The sequence below is a fragment of the Amblyomma americanum genome, chromosome 2 (genome assembly GCF_052857255.1).
Source record: "Amblyomma americanum isolate KBUSLIRL-KWMA chromosome 2, ASM5285725v1, whole genome shotgun sequence".
NCBI classification, from domain to species: Eukaryota; Metazoa; Arthropoda; class Arachnida; order Ixodida; family Ixodidae; genus Amblyomma; species Amblyomma americanum.
Window position 1 is genome coordinate 115,882,672 of NC_135498.1, and position 10,319 is coordinate 115,892,990.

A 10,319-nucleotide genomic window follows, 5' to 3' on the forward strand; every position below is an offset into this window, starting at 1 on the left:
GAGCGCTCGAATGAAATGAAAAGCGTTAGAATCCGGCTTTGCGTGTCGGCGCCGTACTGCGTCTGCATGCATGCTTATCTGCGTTTGGAAATTGTTTCTTTAATGAGTCGAATGCTAGCTTATGTATGCATACGGTACTTCTGGGATATTTCAAGCATTTGTGGCCGAAGGCCACAGCAACCAGTTGTACGGCAGTCGGCGGCAATAAAATCAGCACCCGCCCTGGCCGCCGGAACGAGTGCAATGAACGTATGCCAGCATCGAGAACAGATGCCTCGAGGAATGTACACGTGAAGGCCTTTAGTAAGACGCGTGTTTCAATCAATCAAGCATTTCTCAAAGCATCTCCGCCTTCGCCCTGCGCAGAAAACAAGAACGCGTTAAACACGTTCATCACATCTATGCATGCGCGTGTTTGAGCGCGTTACCCGAGCTGGAGTCTGCGGCCGCTCTCGAAAAGGGCCTCGAACAAAAGCGCAATATAAGCCAGATGCGGGGAAATTTGCGGCGAAATATTGTTTTAATCCGAACTATGCTCTCGTAATATGAAGCGAGCATTTGTGCTTGCGTGGAGACGATCGAGATACGATCCCACACACGCACGTACAGCAAGGACTATTGTACAACCTTTGTCCGTAAAGTTCTGAGACTGTGTCCCTTAAAAAAATGCGTTTAACATTGAAATCATTTGTGCAGCACCCCTTCGAAATAGTCTTCCTTCCAGTCTATACAGAGCTTCCAACGCTTCTTGACTTCTTGAAAACAGATGGAAAACGCTTCTTTTGGCAGCGCTGTCAGCTCCTTTGTCGTGACGTCTTGAACGGCCTCCACGCTCCCCATCCAGCGACCTTTTAGGGCTCTCTTCACATGAGGAAACAGAAAACAATCGTGTGGGGAGAGGCCAGGCGAGTATGGCGGATGGGGAAGTACAGTAATGCTGTGCTTGACGAGAAATTTTGTCACGCTGAGAGCAATGTGTGGCCTTGCGTTATCGTGGAGAAGGCTCCATTGTCCAGACGCACATAAGTAAGAACGACGGCGTCGCAGTGAGTCACGCATGTGTTGTAGCACGCGGATATAAAACTTCTGATTCACCGTTTGCCCTTGTAGGACGAACTCGTGGTGTATGACACCTCTGGCATCGAGAGAAACTATCCGCATCGTCTTTGGTTTCGTCTCCTGTCACCGCATCTTTCTCGACGCCGGATAGCTTCTGGACCGCAATTCGGCGCTCTGCCCCTTTGGTTGGGGATCGTATTGAAAACACCGTGTTTCGTCTTCAGCAATAAAGCTGTCGATGAATGCAGCATTCTTCTCTGCCTCGGAAAGCAGATCAGCACTCACTGATGCCCGCGTGTCCTTCTGGTCCCATGTGAGGAGTGCACCACAAGACTGGCATTCAGCTTTCGTTTCCCGAAGTTCTCATGAAAAATTTGGTGGCATGTTGTCTTACTAAGGTCGACAGCATCTGATAGCATGCGGACAGTAATGGTGCGGCCTTGCTGTACGATTTCACTGATCCGAGCCACGTTGTTTTCATTCCATGAGGTTGAATGGCTCGCCTGCCTTGTGTCGTCTTCCACCGACGTTCTCCCCGAAACGAACGTTTTGTGCCACTCAAAACCTCGCGCCCGCAATAATGTCTCGTTGCCATAAGCGTCATGAATGAGCTCACACGTCTGTGTGGCTATCTTTCCACGCTTCACACAGAATTTTATGTTTACACGCTGTTCGAGGTGGACGTCCATTTCTACACATTCACGCACAGTAAAATGCGCAGACTAGTGACAACGTATTTTTCTACATGTAGTGCCATCTAGCGGCTGCCACGGCAAATAACATAAATACCTAAGGTTAGCCTGAAAATATGGCGCTACACATATGCACCAACATTTGTTTTGGGGAATCATTTTTTAAAGAAGAAAATAAATCAGTCTCTAAATTTTACGGACAAAGATAAAAAGGCCTCATTGCAGGGAAGAGTGACTATATGCACCGTGGTCTAATCGAAATGAGCGCCTTCGCCGCGTTTGAGATCGAGCAAACCTTCGCATCAAGAACCGCGGTCCTTCGATCTAGTCCATATAAGAATGACCGCGCGCGCTTCCCGCCGCCATACCACATCTTTGTCGTCTGCTAGTTGCCTGAGCCAGCCCGAGCGTTGCCAGAAAAAAAATGATCCTGGCGAGTCTGGCTGCCCGCGGGCAGCCCGAAACCGCCCAGCCAGAGAAAAACGAACGTGTTCTGGGCAGCCACCAAAAGTGCACGGTGCAACCTGCGAAAAACGAGAGCATGGCCCCTCGCTATGACAGCCCGCGATGAGCCCGCAGGCATCCAGAGGTGGATAATCGACGAGGCCAACTTTCGCATTCTACAGGTACACATAGAACCTGTAAAGCCACGACCTCGTCGATCAATTCAGTTTTTCCGCATACACTTGCGACGACGACTACGGTCCGTTTCACATGCTGCGAATATCTCCACCCGACCAAGCGGATTCGCTCGGTCTGCGAATGAATTCGAACCGAACGGAAATCTTTCGCAAGCCGTCTGCGGCTCGACCGGCGGCAATCGCCGGGCGCAGACCGAACGGATACGAAGTGTCGGGCGTTGAAATTCGCAGAATGTGAAGTGGGCGTACGCCGGGGTTACTCCTTTCATGCGCGCCCCAGCACCGCAAATTTATTTCCATATTCTGTATTTGTACATAGTGTATATTATTCCCTACCCCTGCACTTTCTTACTATCGCTACCCCTTTCTTCCTCTCTCCCTGTCCTTTTATTCCTGTTAGTCGCAGCTTAGCTGCTTTAGTTTTCGACGGCAGATTCCGCGGCTAGCAACATATTTTCCTTCCTTTATTACTTTATTAATAAATAGCCTCTGAAAACAACAACAAGCCAGGGTGTCCGCTCATTGGAAAACGTTGTCTCGTTAAAACAACGTAGGGACACGTACAAGAAGAACAAACGCGAATGATGCCTAAAAAGATTAGACGAATGATTCGCGAATGCTATATCAAACGAAGAACGTTAGCTATGCCGTTTTCACTAATAGTTTCGACAAATGTGGACATCAATGTGTACATCACAAAACGACGATTTGTATGGTACCACCCGCATCCCTCTGCGACCATTGGTTCGCCCGCCACGGCCCTTCGAAGGTCCCCCCGCATTACGGTTTCCAGGACCAAAGGTCTTCGGTGCGAATCCCTCACACACATGAGCCTTCAACTCGACCAACAGCTTTGTGCGCCGAATAGTGCCAATTCGTTTGCTACCACTCCGAATCCTCTACACGGGTGCGCCACAATTGTGTCACCAATGGCGACCCGAAGTGGCACCGCTCTGCGCACCTGCTCAGGCGGTAATTATATAGCGGAACGCCAGTATAGGGTGTAATTCGGCCCTGCACGCGCGCACATGTGGGGGGGGGGGGGCGTGAAATTTTTGCTGGCCTGAGATGTTACGGCTATGATCGCATGATTTGGCAGCCATCTTGAATGTTTAGAGCGGACGGAAAAACGGACGCGAAACGAGCAAATTAGACACTTTTAATTGGGCGTACGCAACGACTCTGCGGGTTACGAATGCGCATGCGCAGAACGCTACATATCTCGCAGCGTCTTGCGGGCGTACGAAAGCTATAAACCAAGAGTGCGCGCGCTACGGATACTTTACGGGATGCATAGACAAGATGGCGGTTCCCAGCTCGCCCGCTTCGGATAAATTCGTGTCGCGTCGTCACTGCATTTTTGGACGCGATAACTCGCTCGAAATGGTAGCGGTACGCTTTTATTTTGCACACTTTCACCCACACGTAGAGGTATAAGCGACAACTAGGCCCTGTTTTTCAGATAATCTGGCGATTTTCAAGATGCTAACCCTAACTATGTGTTGTGCATAGATATGATCATAGCAGCGGCAGCCGCCGAAACAGACCCCCAATTGTTTTTGCCTGAAAGGAAAAAAACATACAAAAACAAATGGAGTGCAAGTTATTTTTGGAACTAAGCGCGACAATAATTTTTAACGCGGCGTTGAAGTACTTTCAGTATTTTTACTAGGCGATGAATTAATCTTCATCATGTGTCATTTATTTTTTCCACAAGAAGTCACATGTCACGTATCTTTTTCTCTTGGTTGTTTTGATGCTGTTGATACATGGGAGCCCAGCAGCAAAAAGTAAGCGCGCATTCGGACATGGATGGTGGCGTGATGAACGAGCGTAAAGACTCTACCAGCGGAAGCAGAGTGATCTACACACAAAAAGTCGGTGTAACTTTACTCATCGAAGTACATTCCGGTGACCCATTTTGCCACCCGGACCAGTGGGACGCAATTGCCTGCAACTAATGCTGCTATCAACAAGACATTCAGTTCGCGCAGCGTGCTCGAATGGTTCGACTTGCTGATCTCGCTGTTCGCCGTGAATGACAGGAGGAACATGAAAAAAGTAAGTTTTGTACTTTCATTGTGCGCGCAGAGATTCATTTACAGAACTGCTTTCACTTAGGTCAGGAACGGAAGAGAAACATTCCGAGCGGGAGCAGCTGCTCCAGAACATCCTCTCTTTGATCGAGGGCACAGCATACAGGGTTCGCCGTTCGAGTATTTCCAGAAAGAAAAATGCGCCCCCCCTTCGCGAAGTGAATGGCTCCGCCGCAGCGCGCAAGAACACGGCTGCTGCAAGGAATTTTTTCATGCAACAATACTCGGCGACCCTCGAGACTTCTCAACCTGAAGGCGCCAATGCCGACCTCGACATGACCGGTAAGTGTACCCAGTAGACAGCATAGGTCGGCGTTGTTTTCGCCGAGATTGCAAAGGCTTATAGGGCAAATTGAATCAGCCTGAGTTGTGTTTACAGGCGCCAGCAGCGAGGCCACGCCGGCAGAACGATTGCTGCACAGCATGGTGGCCGAGCCTGTGCACGAATAGGAGCGCGCCCCAAGCCCAAGCACGCCGCTCAGCAGCGGAGCTTGTGTCGAGGAGCCTGCCCCACGTTACCTGTCTCTGTTTTGCCCACAGCCAGCAGCAGCACCAACCACCTAAGAGACAGTCGCGTGCTCTCGCAAGCAACCCCCGATTACCCAGGACGTGGTAGGTTGTTGGCAGATCATTGTATTCATAACGTTGCGTCAGCGGAATAAAGAGACAGAGGTGTGCGCTGTCGGCTTCTGTACGAGACAAAATTAGCTAAAAAAGGGAGCGATATCACTGCTATGAACAGCTTCAAATTGGCCTAGTTGGTTTGTAATTTTCGACATTGTTATTGCGCTTCTCATGGTTTACACAGACAAGAACGACACATACGTAGTAAAAAAAAAATTGCGCTCTGTCTGTATGTGTCGTTCTTGTCTGTGTAAGCATTGAGAAGCGCAATAACAATGTCGAAGATCACTGCTAAGTCCGATTTTGAACAGCGAACTATCTAGGCGAGAGCATCTCTGAAAAGTGCTTGTGCAACAGATGAAAAATTCAGCGTGACATTAGAATGGAGCCAGTGAGAAGTGCAACATTTATAATTGTTGTTTGTTATCCTCGTCCGACCACAGGAAAAGTTTGGTTTGTTAGCATTAATCGAAATAAATTTTTTAATTTCCCTTCAGGCACGAATTAAGAAATAAGTAGAAAAAAATTTAATTTCATTTCAGCATGTTTCTATAAGTCACTGCAACACATTGCAATTGACAAAATAGATTTTATTGCAACTCGGAAAAAATTAGTTCGCGTGCACAATTGTGCACAGAGCGCCCCAATGGCAGTTTTCCAGGTTTTGGTTTTGGTCAATGTCTAACAGTGAAAAATGGATTTTCTTGGCACATTTGCGGTTACAAGGCACATTTTGTAATAGGTTTGAGGCCTACATTACAGAATTTCACATTCTATTATGAAATTCATAAAAGCAGTCTTTTGCTGAAGACAAACAAAGAAAAACATCGCACTTCAGGCAGCAGATTCGGGATCTCGAGCTGCATCCATCATTCCTGCAGCGTTGTGCAAAGTGAGTAGGCATGTGCCTTGGCCAGTGGTTGATGCCATCATACCTGGTGGAGTTTGTGGGCATCGGGCTACAGTTATGTGCCTTCCGAGAAGTACTTCGAGGCGCAGCGTTGCTCGGCCGGCCCTTCTTTGGCCGCTCGCTTTTGTTCGCCTCGATGAGACTGCGGGCTACATCCGTCTGAAAGGCCATGACGTCTTTTATGTCCTTCTTGGGGATTCCTTCTTCATTGGCATCCCGAACATACTCTATCCATCCATTGCAAATAGCAAATGTCACAAAATGTGAGATAGCACGGACGGGCCACTTCCTTGTCTTGGCTTTCAGGGGATACAAGGACATTAAAAAATCTAATTTGTCCACGCCCCCCATGAAGCTGTTATATTGAGCAATGACTTCAGGGCAATCAATTTCAATGTGCTGCTTCTGTGAGTCGCTCCACCTTTTCACCTTTGACATCATCCCGATGCCGACAGTAGTCGACACCATGTTCACCGGCCCATTATCGTGCCACCTGACAATGACAATGTCCTCTTCTTCGCTTATTTTTCGGTCGTAGCTGCCTCTCCCAATTCGCTTCAGATCCTTATCACTTTCTAAAGGGCATCCGAGGAGTCGGTTCGATCGGATGGTTCCAGTGGCTAAAATTCCAACCTCCTTTAGTTCACGGAAGAGAGGCACAGATGAAAAATAGTTGTCCATGTACACTTTCATGTTGTGCCCATGTGGAAGATTCTGTACAAGCCGCATGACAACAGAACCCCCAAGACCAAGATGGAAATGGTTCTCACTTATGCCTGTGCCCTTCCCCTGGTAAAGCTCCAAGTCGTGCGCCAAGCCATCAGCACTGCAGCGAACGAAGATTTTGACACCCTCCGGGTTTGGCTTCCCTTTGATAAATTGCTTCGCGGCAACCCTTCCGGTGAATGGCATTATCTGCTCGTCGATGCTTTGAACGGGCAGCGGGTGAAGGTCAAGACACCGGGTTTGTACTGCTTTGATTATTGGCCTCACTTTCCAAAACTTGTCTGTTGTAGAGTCCCTTGGGCTGTTGACATCAGTGATATGCAGCATGGCCCTGAGTTTGAAAAACCGCTTGGATGACATCATGTCAGCAACTCCAGGAATCCTTGTACCCTCTTGCCAATACATGCGTATCCTGGGAAACTTTAGGACTGCCATCCGCACCATTATTCAGAAGAATACCTTAATTTCATCCGCTGTAGTCTGCAGCTCTATTCCATCTTGCTGTAATGCGTAATTGTTTGTGAACTTGGCCAGCTCACTAAATATGTCCTTCGTAAAATACTTGAGAAAGTACTGAAGAGGCTCCAGCAATAAAGTTATAGGCTGCTGACTGAATGTGCAGTCAGTATTTGTAGGAGTAAACTCTTTAGATATCCACTTTACTTCCACTTTCTTTTTTCGTTTTGGTTGGGGCGGTTGGGGCAGCAGGGGCTCTTCGTCCTCGCTATCCTCACCAAATGCACCTGTTGCTGTCTTTTCACTCTCTTCAGGCTGTGAGAGAGTCTGTTAAAGTAAACAAGAATTAGACGATGAATGTTATTTGCAGAAATGTTAGATAAATAGACACTTACTGTTACTTCTGTAGTCTCATCCAGCTCATCGTCGGAGAAGTCGCCATCCGAGGCATTTCTATCGGCAATATTTAGCAACAATTGCTCCGCTGATGATGTGGTGGCCTTTAATCTTGACCGCGAGTGATCTTGGAGACCTAAAACACACAAAACACGCCCTTAAATCCACTGTAACATACGTAAGGCGCGTAAGCAAGCGGTGTGTGTTTATCGAGATTGTGGGCATTCAGGCGCGGTGTGCACTTTTGTGCACGCATATAACTTTCTCGTCGTCACGCCAGCCTCGCTCCACAGATGCAAAAACAAATAATATTAGCAGAAACCTGATATCATATATAACAACTGACCACAAAATGCAGTTACTATTGAACAGGCACAATGGCAAAATAAGGAGATTTTTCGGAGGTACTCACGTGTCAACCCGTAGAACACGGAGGCATCCATCTTGACTGTTTGTGGTTGAGCTTCGCACTCTCAAAACGAGATGGCGCTAGTAGTCCATGCGCGAGGCGTACACAAATGTGCACACAGCGCCTGAATTCCAGAAAAGTCTTTTTACTTGCGGCGACCGCTGTTAGAAGTTAGCGTGCACAAATGTGCACACCGCCGCTGAAGGGGTAAAGTCTGGGTCTTGCCACGAATACACAGAAATAATATTTTGCAGCCTTTAAGTTCAACAATTCTTTCAGGAGTTTCCTCCATGCTATGGCCTAGAAAAATATGAAACACCTGTGACATATATTTACTGAAATATTTGCTCAGTAGAGTGGATATTTAAAAGAAAATTAAATAATCTCATGGCAAACCACGACAGACTTAGGAGCCATTAGCTACTTGGAGCAGAACTATGATTTAGATAAATATACTAATTCGGAAGGCTGCCCAGAGCACCCATATTCCTACAGCTCTTGAAAAGCTGACTGCGTGAGAACAGAGGGAGTACTCTACTACATGGCATTAGCACTTAGGCTGCAAAGGCATGTCATAAAAACTCACACAAAAGAAAAATGTGCATTGCAAGGTACACATGATCTGATGAGGATGCCCATAGGTACCGCAGAAGTTTTCGCAACAGAGATTTCTTGGGCAGCAAGAGTCCTTGTTGCCTGGAAGAGTGGCCAGCAATGTGCAGGGCGTAATGTGCAAGTTGTAGTGGTTAGTGCAAACCAATCTACCTCTTTGTGGCTGATTGCTTATACTGCCAAAGTTCTTTCATTCTGTACCTTAAGTGCTCTGAAAATGTATGGCACGTGTACCTTCGTACCTGTCACAACACGCTTGTGGAGCTCAATAGGTGTAAACCAATTTTAACGTGACCAACCTTCGGTTAGCAATGACGATTCAGGTATTAATTCATGTTTTGGCGCTGCAAGTAATCTTAAGAGTGACACTCATCTTTTGCCATCCCCACATAAGTCCCTTGTTTACTCCTTGTCAATTCTAAACTTATCTCCTGCAGGAAAACAAAAGCAAGACCAGCACATAGACTTTGACTTCATAATGAAGAGAATGCGGCACGAGACGGCCATGAAGGGAAAAGACAGTGAGGTTTAGCTACGCTGGCTAGCCTTATAATAAAAGAAGTGATCAGTGGAGGAAGACGAGGAATTGGCTAAGTATTGGGCGGCTGGTCCTGTTTTTCATTTCCCCCTGTGCCTCTGTACCTTTTTTGTGTGAATAACGCACGCGGTGAGTTTCTAAATCTCAGGTTATGTCTACGCAGTCTCCCGGGCAGGGGAGGTACCCCTGGTCGGCTTTCCTACCACCTCATGAGATGCTTCTGGAAGCTTTTCAACGCTCCGGCGTCCGCAGCATTCCTGTGGCGCTGGTGCCAAAGGATGGTGGTTCTATCAAAATTAACAACCCAGGGCCTGTGCGAGCTGCTCTCCAGGCGGCCACTTCCGTTTATGAGACAATCACTGAGGTAATGCAGTTAGGACGTGGCGGGATTCTTTGGCGTTCACCAGACCTGTCGTGCGTAAAGGATCTTCTAAACTGCTCATCTTTTGGGTCTCTTTCGGTAAACAGCTTCATTCCGTCTCATCTGGATTGCTCAAAAGGTTTGGTTCGCGGTGTGGACTCTTGCTTTTCTCCAGTTGAGATCCTCGACCTTCTCTCTGAAGCGGGTGTTGTTGTTGTGTATCGCTGTAGCCGGGAGGTGAACAATGAGCGGGTGCCAACAGAAACGGTTATTGCCACTTTTACGGGTACTGCCTGCCCCTCAGAAATAAAAGCATGGCCCATAATCTTCCGTGTAGATCCCCTTCCGTCTAAGCCACTGCAGTGCAGTAATTGCTGGCGATATGGTCATAGCGCTCGTGGCTGCAAGTCCCCCTTGCGCTGTTGCAAAGGCGGCAATGACCATCCAGCAAATTTATGCTCTGATCAAAACGAGAAGTGTTGCCTTTGTGGTGGACCTCACGCTGCAAATTCCATGGATTGTCCTTCTCGGGATCATGAATTGAAAATTCTATACATAACCGACCGCAAACGCTGTTCATGGCGCGAGGCAATATCAGAAATTCAGCCCGTTCAGGAGGGACAATAGATTCGTCTATCTCTCAGGCAATATTGACTGCTGTGGAAGCCTCTATGGCTAAGATGGGTGACAGGATAGTGTACACTGTCACAGAGTGTATATCTAATGCTCTGACAACGCAAATTACCCAGGCCATGAAAATTGGAATGACTTGTGCCATGTCAGCCATGCCTTCGTTAAT